General features: G+C 37.9%; 1 protein-coding gene across 11 annotated transcripts in view; it reads right to left on the bottom strand.

Moving 5' to 3' along the window:
• LOC140204772 (activating transcription factor 7-interacting protein 1-like) overlaps positions 1-14,857 on the bottom strand; it is a 145,846-nt gene that overhangs the window by 103,818 nt on the left and 27,171 nt on the right. For 4 of the 11 annotated variants that reach the window (XM_072271549.1, XM_072271547.1, XM_072271548.1 and 1 more), the window contains exon 2: positions 2,953-3,001. The exons of 6 other annotated variants lie outside the window; for them this stretch is intronic. The gene's annotated coding sequence lies outside the window, so the exon portion shown is untranslated. Of the gene's footprint in view, positions 1-2,952; positions 3,002-8,330; positions 8,352-14,857 lie in introns of those variants that run through there. One more of the 11 variants, XM_072271550.1, reaches the window with a different exon arrangement.

Genomic DNA, 14,857 nt, shown 5'->3' with positions numbered 1-14,857 from the left:
AAAACAGAGTTAATATTTCAAGTTAATGATCTTACAGCATTCTATTTCTTTCTCCACAAATGCTGCCTGACTTGCTGTGCACTTCCAACACTTGTATTTAATGATTTAGTTCTTCAAGATAAAGGGCTTTAAGACTTGTTGTCTATCTACGCCAAAACAGAGTTATTAGCAACTAATACAAAACACCAAGTTCTAGTTGAAATAAGTTTGCCACAACTTTTCTTGAATTGAATGTGTAAGCATGATTTTCCTGTGCCAGACTTCCAGCAACAGGCTGCCTTGAAACCTTTGTAATGGTCATCTTCTCATAATCAAGGTAGGTGTACTGTATGATGTACTGGTGAAGTGACTGAATAAATTAATTTGGTGTGCAATTTGCAGCAGAAGTTTAAGTGTCTGGTGTGTTTGCTACTTTTGCTAACCAGACTAAGTGAAGGCAGGCCACATTTTCAGCAGCAAAATTAATCCACGCTAAGAGTTACAGAGCACTACAGCACAGAAACAACCCTTCAGCCTTATCAAACCAGTGGCGGTCTGGTCTTATTTATCTGTAGCCCTTCATACCCATCTCATCCATGTACCTTTCCAAACATCTCTTAAATGTTAAGATCACACCTGCATCTACCACTTGCAGCTCATTCCACACTAGCATCACCCTTTGAGTGAAGAAGTTCCCCCTCCGATTTTCCTTAAATATTTCACCTTTCACCCCAAACTCATGACCTCTAGTTCTACACACACCCACCCTGAAATGAAGAAGCCTTCTTGCATTCACTCTTATCGATTTTGTACTCCTCTATAAGATCTCCCCTCATTCTAGGAATAAAGTACTAACTTATTCAATATTTCCCTATTACTCATGTCCTCAAATCTCAGCAAAATCATTGTAAAACTTCTCTCCACTCTTTCAAGCTTATTGATATCTTTTCCTCTAGGTGGGTGACTAGAAACGCACATACCCCAAATTTTGCCTCATTTTCAAGGAATTATGGATCTGTGTCCCTTTGTTCTAACACACACCTCAGTACCCCACCAATTCACTGTGGAAGTCTTACTGTTGTTCGTCACTCCAAAGTGCAACACCTCACACTTGCCTGTATTAAATTCTGCCATCTTTCGGTCTATTTTCCCAACTGGTACAGATCCTGCTTGTTTTGATAGATGTCCTCATTGTCTACTACACCTCCAATCTTGGTGGCATCTGCAAATTTGCCAATCCAATTTACCATATTACCATTTGAATCATTAACATAGATGGTAAACAATAACAGATCCAGCACTAATCCCTGCAGGGTACTACTTTTGTCACTGGCTTCCAGTCAGAAACAATCTACTACCCTCTCTGGCCTCTTAGCCAAGCCAATGTTGAATCCAACTGACCACTTCATTTTGAATGCCAAGCAACCTAACCTCTGGACTAGCATCCCATCCAAGGCCTCAATGACCAATTCACAGAAAGAAAATAGAACTGGGTGCTTAAGTGAAAATCATGTGCCCTCTTTCCCTTTGTCTGATATCAACATTTTCTTTCTCCTTTTCAGATATTCCTGGAAAAATCTAGGTAAGAATCGAGTCAGTGTTTAAAGAGAATCTTACCAAAACAGATTTAGTTCACAGTTAATTGGTGTAACTATTGTTTTTCTCCAGAGTTCAAATCTACAGAGATGAACTTCAGCTAAAATCATACGAAGTCAGAAAATATCAGGAATTAAACACAAGAAATCATTGATTTTGCTTTATATTTGTGCGCGTAACAGCATCCAGAAACTGGATTTTAAAGATGAGATATAGTTATAACCTGAAGTATATGCATGCATTGGGTATTCCATGCATCAAGCTGGCAAGCCGCTTTCATGAAAGACCAGAACCAAGATTTTTTTTTAAAAAGTATCGCACTGGTAGATTCAGAGATTTATTGCATCATGATGCAAAGCTTATTAAATATAGCACAACACACAGTGGTGCCAAGAAAAGGAAGTTTTTTTTAAAAAATGCATTCATTCCTTCTATTACTAATGTACTGTCCATTAACCACATGCATCCAATCAGGAAAGGCATTTTAAATTTGGTTCATTAAATGAGTTTAAATTATTTTGCAATTACTTCCATTGGATCTTAATTAATGATCTGAACATTTGTTATCAATTTGGCAAGGAATCCTTTTAAATGTCATGGAATACATGGAGTTTGGAAATGAAACAAAATAGAGGGAATGAATCTCAACATCTCACCCAATACTTCCATTTCAATTCAGTAAATCAAAATTATCTAATAAAAGTTTTTGTAGGATTCTTCACAACACTGCTTATACCGATACTGCAATACATCAAGATGACATTAAATTATGAGATCAAAATCGAGAGAGAAGTGCAGTTGTTGTACAATTAAACATTGGTTGTCCTAATACTGTACGATGTTAACATTTATTACAGTGCACATTCCACATGATTGGACACAATGTCTGTACATTACTCTACAAATAAACACAACTCAAGAATTCAATTTTCATCTGAGTGGTGCTTTCTCGCAATTTTGACCTCAATTTTGCAAAACACAAAAGGAATGTTACCTAAGATTGCTACTCCTAAATCAGGCCACGTGACTCATGCTGTAAACTTGTTAAGAGAGAACAGAAAGAGGCTCCAAAATGATGTTCATCATGTCTGGGTTCATACAAATCATGGCCAATAGAGTGTAATATCAAATTGGTGCAGGTATCCTGGAACCATATTAAACTATAGACAGGGAAGAAAACAAAATTCCATACACCCAAGCAGAATATATGCAACAGTATCACCTTCAATCATAAGACAATTGTCTGCATAATTTGTGAAGCTTCCTTTGTGTCACAGTGGAGTGGGAGAAAAATGTGACAAGCTTAACTTCTTGATTGAGATTCAATTGCTACAGCAAATTTAGCTTGTTAACTTAAATATCAAACAGCAACCATACCTTTTGATTTATTTCAAGCAGACCATTCAGTGTTTCACTTTGGTCCCTCCTGAAAGAAATTGGAAAATAATCTTAACAGCATTTAATGAGCAACATTTTTACAAGACATGTCTTATTAACATAGCAGTGCATTCAGAGTACGTACTTTATGAATTTCTTTCAACCCAGTAACCATTATTACGGGGTGGTTAATATCAAACTTCACTAAATAATTTAAGGTTTCCAAAATATTTTTAAAAAAGCAAAATGCAGCAGATGCTAAAAGTTTGAAATAAAAACAGAAAATACTGAAAATACTCAAGTTAGGTAGCATGTGCAGAAAGAGTAAAAGTTTCAGATATTGAAATGTTAAATCTGCTTCTCTCCTCACTTGCTCAGTTTTTATTTTCAACTTTATTAAATGTGGCATTTCAAATTGTTTTGTTCAATACTGGATAATGGCTAATAAAGGGGAAAACTTCAAATTACTAGCAACCATTTTGCCCTTTCCATTGTCAAGAATTTTCAATAAGCTTTTGGTGCTTCAGGATATCCCTCATAGTCAAATTAACTTATTATGTAGCTCATTATTATGTAGCTCACTGTCAATCATTTTTTAGTAAGTAGTATTTTAGACTAGAGGATTATTTAAAACTTGGACTACAAAAAACAATCAATTACAACTGTTACAAATATCAGAATTAATTTAAGTATTTATCACATCAATAAGAATGAAGGTTTGGGTTTGATTTTATTGAACCTTACTTCTATTTTGCTGAAGTGTGCAATGGTCAAAAAGCCCTATGCAGAGGTTTCAGGTGTGTATTTAATCACATGGTAGAAGTAGAATAAATATAACTTGCTTTAAAGTTAAGAAAACAAAAAAAGTCTAGTGTTTTTATTAAACTGCTAATTGTTAACTAATTGTCTCCTGTATGTTTCCGTATGGTCACCATTTTTCTATCATGGGCATCTTAGAAAACAGTTGTGGTTCAACAGCTTTCAATATGAACCGATAAGGCCAATTTAAAGGAACAGCGACTACTTAGCCTTGAGTAAAACTTTAATGTTTGAATATATACCCCAGCAATTAGTCAACAGAAAGAGAATCAAAACTGGACAGCATGTACAGCTAGAACCAGATCCAATTTGTCAATCATTTGTCAATCACCATCACTCTCCTATGATGTGAAATTTGTTTTGTGGCAGCAGGACAGTGCAAAGACACAAAATTACTACAGATTACCCATGAAGGATCCCACCCACCCTGCTCATAGACTGTTTGTCCCACTCCCATCAGGGAAGAGGCCATGTAGTATCAATGACAGGGCCACCAGACTCAAAAGGCACAGCTCGAAGGGTGGAAGGGCCTACTCCATGCTGTATCTCAATAAGTAAATAGTTACTTTCCCCAAGCAGCACAACTGATCAACACCTCCACCCACTAACTCCACCACTACTTTATTACTTCCTTTCAGTCACCTTATGTACAGCCTAGAGTCACTTCATGGACATACTATACATACATTTATATATATATATATATATATATATATATATATACACACACACACACACACACATATATACACACACACATACATATTTATACATAAACTATCTTATCTATTTATTTATTTTGTGCATTTATCTATTTTTCTGTTTTTCCTGTGCTGCACCGGATCTAGAGTAACAATTATTTTGTTCTCCTTACACTTGTGTAAAGGAAATGACTAAACAATCTGGAATCTTGAAATAGTGCAAAAGAAAAGGCACAAGATGGTGTTCATGGACCTTTGAGAAATCTGAAGCAGAGGTAAAGAAGCTGTTTCTGAATTGTCTCCTGTACCTCCTAGTAATGAGATTAGAGAATGACCGGTCTGCTGAGGGTTTTTAAATGATGGACGCTGGCTTCTTGAGGCACTGCCTAATGAAGATGTCTTCAATGTTCGGTAGGTTGTGCCAGCAATGGAGCTGGCTGAGTCTACAAAACCCTGCAACTCTGTGCATTGGAGCCTCTACAGCAAGCTGTGATGCATCCAGTCAGAATGCTCCCCGTGGTACATCTATAGAAATTTGTGAAACCCTCTTTATACTGGGCTGCTCATTAGCCTCTCGCTGACAGCCACCTGACTCAGTGGTGAGAAAACCACCTTTCTCTGACTCTGTACATCTAGGGTCACCAAGACTTGGATCTCACCAAGCCTGTGAGGTTGGGGTGTCTTGCCCACCCGAACCCCCGTCTGTATGAATACTGTGCAATTTACTGCCCCCATGCAATCACCCATCAGCAAGAAATAACTACATACAACTATAAATTATATTTATGAATGTTAACAACAGTTATTAAAGAAAAATTCAGACAGAAAGGGCTCATCATAATTAAAAACAGTTAAATTTGCACATAAGTTGGAGTTCATCTTGAAGTTGTTTTTAACTCATGCACTGGACCCTCGGACTGCGTGAAAGCACACACCACATTCCAAATGTCACTTAAAATCCATCTCGAACAAACTGGAGTATTGGTCCCTCCTCCTTGAAGCCATTCATCTGCACAAAGCACCTTGTGCGACAGGGATGGCATCCTCAGCCATCTTCTCTTCTGTCTTCTCCCAGCTCCCGCCAAAAAAAACCTTGACGCATGCCAGTGTCCGTCACAAAAACCTCTCCGCGCGCCGTTTTCTAGAACCTTCTCCCAATTCCACCATCCTGATTTGCTGACACAACATTCCCAAGTTGAAAAACAAAGCCCTCAGCCAACTCCATTAGTAATAAAAACTTGCCTGGCCATTTAGAACACAGGGCAAGGTGGTTGCCATTATTTCCTTCCATAACAATGTTAACTGTTATAGAGTACTTCACTGACGTAATTTGAAAAAAGTTCTAAAGTTACAGAAAATCTATATAAATAGAAGCAATAAATCAATGTTTCTTATGAATGCTCTACCTATCCTGTCCGTAACACCATCCTGGTTTCAATTATTTTGTTCTGGTCTGGGGTTAATAATTTCCTCTCACCCAAAGACAGAATCCTTACTAAAGGTTGGGAGGAATATACACAAATTGACAGGAGAATTTGTTTTATACAATGCTTTAGCTGATTAAATAGGGAAATGCTGAAGAGTTCAAAGTAAATTTATTATTAGAGTACATATATGTCACCATATATAACCCTAAGATTCATTTTCTAGTGGGCATACTCAGTAAATCCAAGAAAACAATAGAATCAACAACAGACTGCACCCAAAAGGATTAGCAAACAATGTCCAAAAGACAACAAACTACAAATACAAAAGAAAAACTGTAATAATAAATATCGAGAACATCAGATGGAGAGTCCTTGAAAGTGACTCCATATGTTGTGGGAACAGTTCAGAGATGGGCTGAGTGAAGTTATGCACTCTGGTTCAAGAGCCTGATGGTTGAGAGGTAATAACTGTTCCTGAACCTCGTTGCGCAAGTCCTGAGACTCCTGCACCTTCCTGATAGCAGCAGCGTGATCTGAATGGTGGGGCTCCTTCATAATGGATGCTGCGCTCTTTAGCAGATGTTAGGGAAACAACTCACCAAGTTAAACAAATCTGGCTTTTAAAAAAAAAAGAATAAATGTTGAAGACTTGAGTTTTACAGCACTGAGAAAACATGACCACTTGGGCAGACACAGGCATGTTTTGAAGCACAAGAATATGCACTTTTAATAGTGAAGACATTTTTGTAACTGAGCTCAAGGTATAAGACAACAGGAGTCAAAATTGTGGTTGGTTTGCATAAAATATAATGAACATTTTTATCACCATAAACTAAATTACCAAGCAATGTCAAACATCTACCAGGATAATGTAAGGCTGTGGTGTTTCAACTAATATATTGGCATCTGTTAGTCTCATGAGACCATGGATTGGCGCCTTGAAAGGTTTCCAGGGCACAGGCCTAGGCAAGGTTGTATGGAAGACCAGCAGTTGCCCATGCTGCAAGTCTCCCCTCTCCACACCACCGATGTTGTTCAAGGGAAGGGCATTAGGACCCATACAGCTTGGCATCAGTGTCGTCGCAGAGCAATGTGTGGTTAAGTGCCTTGCTCAAGGACACACATGCTGCCTCAGCCAAGGCTAGAACTAGCGACCTTCAAATCACTAGACAAACGCCTTAACCACTTATCCACGCGCCACTGATAAATGTGAGAGTATTGAAGAATTTCTTCAATGCCAATATTGTCAACACTCCACAAAAAGGGAAATGCCATTCTCAACATCAAGATATTGCAATGTACTTTACATTTAATATATATCACTTTAAAGGTAGTACATGAAATACAGTAGCTGTTTTTCCACACACATACCACATGCTCTTACAAACAGCACTGTGATAGGTGGTAATCAAGTTATATTAACTGATTAGAGCACATTGGCCAGAGATAATGAACCCACTTGTTCTTGAAAGAAGGTGAGGGGATTTTTTAAAACTGTTCCGAAGGCGTGTAATCAGATCGTTTCATTCTTAAGACATCACATCTGACAATGCAGAATCACTCAGTACTGAATTTAGAACTTCAACTTTTAAAAATTTGTTTTAACCAGATTCTCAACTGTACCGCAAGTGATAATTTTTGTAAATCAATAAATTATATTTGGAGAGTGCTTCAAAATCCTACATAGAGGAGAGGAGAAGATAGCGGCACGATGCAGTTCGCAGTGGCCACTCTGGTGGTGATGTCTGTTATTTGTCAAGTAAGGTGCCGCGCACAATCCTGATTTGATGGAGACACACGTGAGAGCATGCAGGAACATCTGGTGAAACTTCTGAAATGCCTGCTTCGCTGCTGCTGCTACTGTGTGGTCCGAAATCTCTGGAGCAGAAGGCCCCGAGTCCTTGGCTTTGCTTGTTGCTCAGCGGCCGGGGCGGGGTCAAAATGCTCGGCAGAGGACAGTGCTTGGTGTCGAAGGGCTGGTCGGAGGATTGAAGTTTTTGGACGGACTCAGAGTCCGCTGTGGTTGGGTGCTTCCAATGGTGCTGCATCGGAAAGTTTGCTGCGCTTGGAGGTTCATGGTAGGGAGCGTTCCTCCCTTCTATCGTCTGTGTGAGATGATGAGGCTATCGGAACTTTGAGACTTTTTTTTTTACCGTGCCCATGGTCTGCTCTTTATCAAATTACGGTATTGCTTTGCACTGTTGTAACTATATGTTATAATTATGCGGTTTTGTCAGTTTTAGTCTTGGTTTGTCCTGTGTTTCTTGTGATATCATTTTGGAGGAACATTGTATCATTTTTTTAATGCATGCATTTCTAAATGACAATAAACGAGGACTGAGTGTCCTCATAATCTAATCTAATAACAGAGGTTGGTCATTTGAGATTGTTACAAAGTTTACTGCACGTGGCTTACTTCTACGTCACTTACCTTCTTATGTGCATAATATCCTTTTGCAAAGACCATCAACCTCCGTCTGTAAAACTTTCAGTTAACGCGATATGGATCACCTTTGAGATCATCCCAATGTTTGCTCTGTAATCGTAATTAACCATAGAAAGGAATGGACAAAACATAACTCTTTCTGCTCTGACTTTCTTTTGATGGCTCACACTGTTGCCTCAGTCAAGATAAATTTTTCCCTGAAATAGTCAGAGCTGCAGAAACCAGTGATAAAGTAATATCATTAAGCCCAATTCTGATGTATGGCAATTTAATACAAAAATTGGAAGTGGGAGTGAATACAAGGACAACAGATATCACAAACATAGCATTGTACAAGCTGAAAGCCAATTATGTTTCCCCACATTGATAGCCTGAATAAGAAAAATGAAGGTTGTAAAATAATTACTGTAAATGTTTTCTGTGGTTATATTACAGGCTCAGGATACCCATCTTTCAAACTGTAAGAAACCTGAAGACATGGAATGTTGTGAAATAGGTTTCTCAAACATTTATCAAGTCGGCTGGTCCCAACCCATTACAATTCATGTTTAATTACTTCAAATTATCACTAATCTATTTGACTGTGAAGAATACCCGTATCAGCGATGACCTTTATTTAAATGTTTTTTAAAAGCAAAAATTTCTTACATATCAACAGCTACCTCATGGACACTGAACAAGTAATTGAAGTTCTTTTAAACTAGCTAGGTAGCTTATCCTTCTTGGATCTGCAAGTAACCAATTTTTCCAATGTCAAAATTAAATTACTAAGTGCGTATTAATCTTCAAAGCATTCAGTTCTTTGAATCTTACATAGAGCATTAGTAAACATGAGATACTACTGGCACCTTGCAAAGCCTTGGCTTAATGCAAATACACTTGCAGTCAGTCAATACGTACTCAAATTAGAAGTGCTGTGGTGGCTTTGCTAAATTAGAAAAACATTACAATTCATTTCTATATTTACATTTTCTAATGATCTGTATTTGTGTAGCACACCTCAAATCACTAGCTCAGAAAACCGACAATTCTACACTAAGATTATTTAACTACACTCTCTGAAGATTGTCACCTTGTCATGGTGGAGAGACTTTAGAGCTCCTGAGATCTCAGAAATGATGCTATCTAGGATTTTTGCTAGATCTCCTTTGTCAGAAAACTTGAGTTCCATTTCATTTTCATAAGACATTGTTATGCTTCCAATAAAGGCATTACATTTGTAGTTATTTAGTTCCTAGATGTTCTAGTGATTCTAATCACACCAGTTGCTTTCTTTGTGCTGTTTTTTTTTCTTACTACAAAAACCAGTGAATACTGCCCAGTACATCACACCACTGAGTTCATCTACATGGAGCGCTGTCACAAGAAAGCAGCATCCATCAAGGACTCCCATCATCTAGGCCATGCTCTCTTCTTGCTGTTGCCATCAGGGAGGCCGCACACCACCAGGTTCAGGAAGTTATTACTTCAACCATCAGTTTCCTGAACCAGGGAGGATAAGTTCACTCACTCCAACATTGAACTGATTCAATAATCCATGGACTCACTTTCAATGATTCTACAACAGGTTGTCAATATTAATTTCCCCCCCCCCCTTTTTTGTATTTACAGATTTGTTGTTTTCCCGTCTTTGTGTGCAGTTATTCATTGATTCTATCGTGTTTCTTTGTGCTTACTGTGAACGCCCACATGAAAGTAAATCTCAGCACAGTATATGGTGATATAATATATACACATCTCTATCTATACACACACACTTACTTTGATAATAAATTTACTTTGAGCTTTGCTGGTCTATTTAAAAGAGTCAGTTATGGCTGCCTTCAAGCCAGACCATCAGTTGTAGTTATTCTACAGCTCTATTGGCTAGTGCTAACAGGTTGCCTGTGATGTGTTCTCTTCTTTCATAACTTCAGCCCTGTTGTTTTATGGCACCATTTTGGAGTCAGTTTAATGGAGGTTAATATGACATACTGGGCAGAGGTCAGTTCAACAGTCATCAATACTTGTCACAGACAGGTGACAGATCCTTATGGTCCTTCTTTCAATGATATAATCCAACAGGTGCTAATGTCGGAGCAGAGCTAATACCTCAAGGTCCTGACAAAATAGGCTGCTGGTTGTGACAAAATCATTTTGCGGATCGCAAAATGCAAGGATTGCATTTCGAGGCTGAAGTCATCCAGGAGGATCTGTTTTTTGTCCTTCATCTTGGGGGATGGACTTTTTGCTTGTTGAAGCAGAAATCCTGTCTCATTTAACAGGAAACAAATTCAAAGTCCAAGGTTAGATCAATGTCATCAGATGAATGGCACTATACTGATAATGCTTACGTTTGCTCACATTTGAAGGCCGAGATCCATATCATTGACCAACTTGTTCATCAAGGCATACAAATTAATGGGAAGTTCAACATCTGCAAGACTAAAGCTCCTCTCTCTACCTGTTCCTTGCTGTATTACACCCTGAAAAGAAACAGAAGCAGACTTCCCATTCCACAGATGCCACATTTCCGCAGTTACACGGACGATGAAATCCGCCATCACCAGTGTACCAACACAGTATTTGGTTCACCTAGGAAAATGCACTTTAAAAAAAAATCAAGACTAGAAACATGATACAAAATTAATCTACCAGGCATCAGTATTTCAAGCCTTAAAGTACTTGCTGTTAGTTCAATTCTCAAGCATATCAAGGCACTGGAAAGATAATACTAATATTGCCGCTGCTAAAAATATTTTGCATCTTCAGTGGAAGGTCAAACAAACCATTCTTTCCCAGACAACATCCCCAATCTAATTGCACTCTGTTGGCTCTATTGAGTAGGCTATGGTTGTGTGCCTAGCATCACAAAACAAGCTATTCCCAACTGGCACAAATTAGATAACCAGGCAGACAAAATAAATTCAAGGATTTTCTCAAACGCTCCTAGCGAAAACAAGCACAGTAATCCCACTGACTCAGAAATTTATCCAAAACTGTTCAAAAGATAAAAGTCCTGACGAAGGGTCTCGGCCTGAAACGTCGACTGCACCTCTTCCTAGACATGCTGCCTGGCCTGCTGCGTTCACCAGCAACTTTTATGTGTGTTGCAAAGGATAAAAGGACCATTTTGAACCCAAAATGACCAATATGCGGAGTGTACATAGAAGTCCCATGTAAATGAACTCAAGCTATCCAACTGCCCATTTCATTGGCCACCTTATGCTCCACCAGTCAATGGGTTGTCAGCGTTTCCTACATTAATCACAGAACCCAGGGAGCTAGAAATGGGAGCAAGTCATCCATGTGCCAAGGGGTAATCTAAGAAAGAGGAGCATATTAAGGGCTCTTTATTTTGACAGTACTTACTAAAGATAGTAAAAGATGATTGGATAATCACTCGATTCCTTCAGAATCCAAACTCTGCCTTAAATAATCCCACTGACCACTCACTTGGCTGTACAGAACTCCAGAGATTCACAACAGAGACATCAAATCCTCCTCTAACTCTTCGAAACTCCTGTAGGTACAAGCCTGGACTGTCCAGCCTTGCATTATGAGACAATGAACCCTTCCAATACATTAACATCCTTCGTTATTTAAAAGTTTCAATACTGCACTGTGTACTGGAGATTCCAAATGAGGCCGGAGATTCCAAATGAGGCCTCACTTTTGTCCTGCATAACTGAAGCATAACCTTCCTGCTTTTGTATTTAATTCTCCTGCAATAAAAACATTCTGAAATAAACATGGAAAAACCTGTACAGGCTCAATAAATCAACCGGTGTTTGTGGAAAGAGAAACAGTTAATGTTTCAAGTCAGACACCCAGCCAAAACCGGGCAAGATAGAAAACAAATTAGTTTTTGGTGGCAGAAAAGATGGGAGAGATGGTGAGGATGGGAAAAGAACAAGATGTCTAAATGAGTGAATGTGACAGTCATAGGTAATTAAGCTTCTTTACCTGTATAGGCTATGAATAGTAAGGTTTGAAACAGGCTCAGCAAACCATTTTCATTTTTGAAGTGAAAATTCTTTCCCCTTTCCCAGTCACTTACAGTATCCATGTACATAGACAAAAATCTAGTATTAGGACAGACTGAGCTCTGTAACTTTCAACAATTTAAATGTACCGCTTTAAAAAAATCCTGTAAAATTTCACGTATTTTGCACTGTCCCACACAATCTTCCATTTGCTAGATGTTTGCCCACTTATTTAACCTATCCATATCTTTTTGTAGCCCCAAACATCATCTTCACAAATTTCTTACCTACCTGTGTCATTTGCAAATTTAACCATCAGATTCACCCAATAAATCATGAGTTATGTGAACGTGTTAAATATGCCTGTGACACTGCTCATTATATCTTGGCAAACAGAAAATTCTATTTATTGAATCTGCTATCAGCTTAAAAAGTTAGTGTTCCAAAATGTCTTTATATATGCAGCACTGATGCATTATGATTGCATGAAACTTGCAAGGAAAATGCTCATTTAAAAAACAGTTGGCAATACATATCAAATTAGTCAACTCTAAGAACTTAATTAGTGTAACAATTGATCAAGGAACTTAGCTCCACCTGTGGTACGCAACCATGACCTGCACAAATTATTTTTACAATTATTTTCTATCCCCACTTCCCTCCAATACTTTCCCCAACTGCAAAATTTCACAATGGAGTACAAATACACTCATTGATTGCCATCCATTAAACTGATTGGGTACATTGCCCCAATTGCATGTACTTTAGATTTTGATTATTAACTTCCACCATGGGACTTTATAGGGGTTTATAAAGTAGACATTAGCCCCCCACAATTACTGCCCACTTGTTTCATAGACTTTAATTTCATCATTTATACTACACAATACAACAATTAGGAGACCAAACCAACACTAATGTTTTCTGTTGCCTGATTTATTGCCCATTTCCAATATTTTATTCAAGATTTCCAGCTACTGCACTTGATCTCACAATTTCAACATTGACATATCATCTGCAATCAGCAAACCTTCACCCCTCAGTCAGCACCATCAGTTTGTAGCATTCAATCCTCTCAGCATTCTTCTCTGAAAATTGTTTTCTAACTTTGTCTCATTCCATTTAAAGGTCTTGGTTTGAATATTAAAATGCTGTTGTTCTAGCCACATGCTGCCTGACCCAAGTATTTGCAACATTTCGTTTTATTACCATAGAGTAACTGCAATACAGCTAATCACATATTCAACCTTTCCCTATACTGTAACTCAAGTGCCCAAGTCCAGGCAACATCTTTGCTAATTTTCTCTATTAATCATTTAATTAATTGAGCTAATTCTTCTAGCAAAATCAAATTCAGTTCTGCAGGCATACAATATCCTCAGTGGCTAAGTAAGCTGATGCAAAAAGCAGCTAAACGATGCAGTCCAAAAGAATACATACTTGACTTTCAATCCGATACAACATATTTTGGTTGTGGGAGTAGCAATAAGGTAGCAAGGCTGCATCCATTTCTAGATCACAATATGTTTCTGGTTTAGCTGGAAGGCTATCATCTTCATTTAGGAATAAAAGCTTCTTGGAATATGAGGCAAGATAAACGTGTGACCACCTTCCAGCAAGGTGAACCACAGTAAGAAGTAGACTAATGAGGCTCAAGAACTTAACGCGGTTTCACTAACATTATAATTTCAATATTAACGTTTGTGGCATTCTGAAGAGGATGACCATACAATAAAAGCCCAACTAGTTTTTCCATGTGGGAAATTAAATTTTCCAATGCAGCTCTTCTCGGATCCCTCCTCAAATATCATGTAGCCAAGAAAGCAGCACTTTCAGAGGCACTTGAGACTTATAAAAATATTTCTTGGGAGCTAAGCAGTTATGGCAGAAGATGCTAGATCATTCTTAAATACTTTATAAAAATGAAAATTTCATATAGTATTACAGGCAAGATTTTTAACTTTATTTTGTAATATAGTTAAAAGTCAAAGAGCTGGGTTCAGAAGCCACATAATCTTGAGACAATGATGAACTGCAGAAAACAATACTTTCACAATCACACTCCATTGCAAGAAGCAGCCAGATCATTGAGTAGCAGTATGTGCACTGCAACTTTCTTAAAATAAAATCAGAAGAAAAAAAATCAAATGGAATAGTAAATTAGTGACATTAAGGAATAACATGGGGGGCGGTGAGGAGAAAGTCTCTGGAATCTACAACAATGATCAATCATTAAAAGTGAAATTATATAACAATGAACATAGCTTTGAACATATGACAATAAAGAAATGGATAATAATGGTCATAAGATTTTTGATTTTAAGCATCTTATACACAAAATCTCTAGATTTATTTATACTACACATTACCTTTGAGACAAACTTCATCTTATTTTGATCATATGAATGTCTCAGGAGACCAGGACCAGTTATGCATTCATCCCATTTGTTACCTTTGTACTGATCAGTACAACATCTAACGTAGTTCAAAACTTAGACACTCAAATCTGCTATGCAGGTTGACTCTGTGGTTAAGAAGGCATACGGT

This window comes from Mobula birostris, chromosome 11, assembly GCF_030028105.1.
Source record: "Mobula birostris isolate sMobBir1 chromosome 11, sMobBir1.hap1, whole genome shotgun sequence".
NCBI lineage: Eukaryota > Metazoa > Chordata > Chondrichthyes > Myliobatiformes > Myliobatidae > Mobula > Mobula birostris.
Note: the sequence above shows the minus strand (reverse complement) of the source record. Positions and strands in the feature narration are given on the sequence as shown.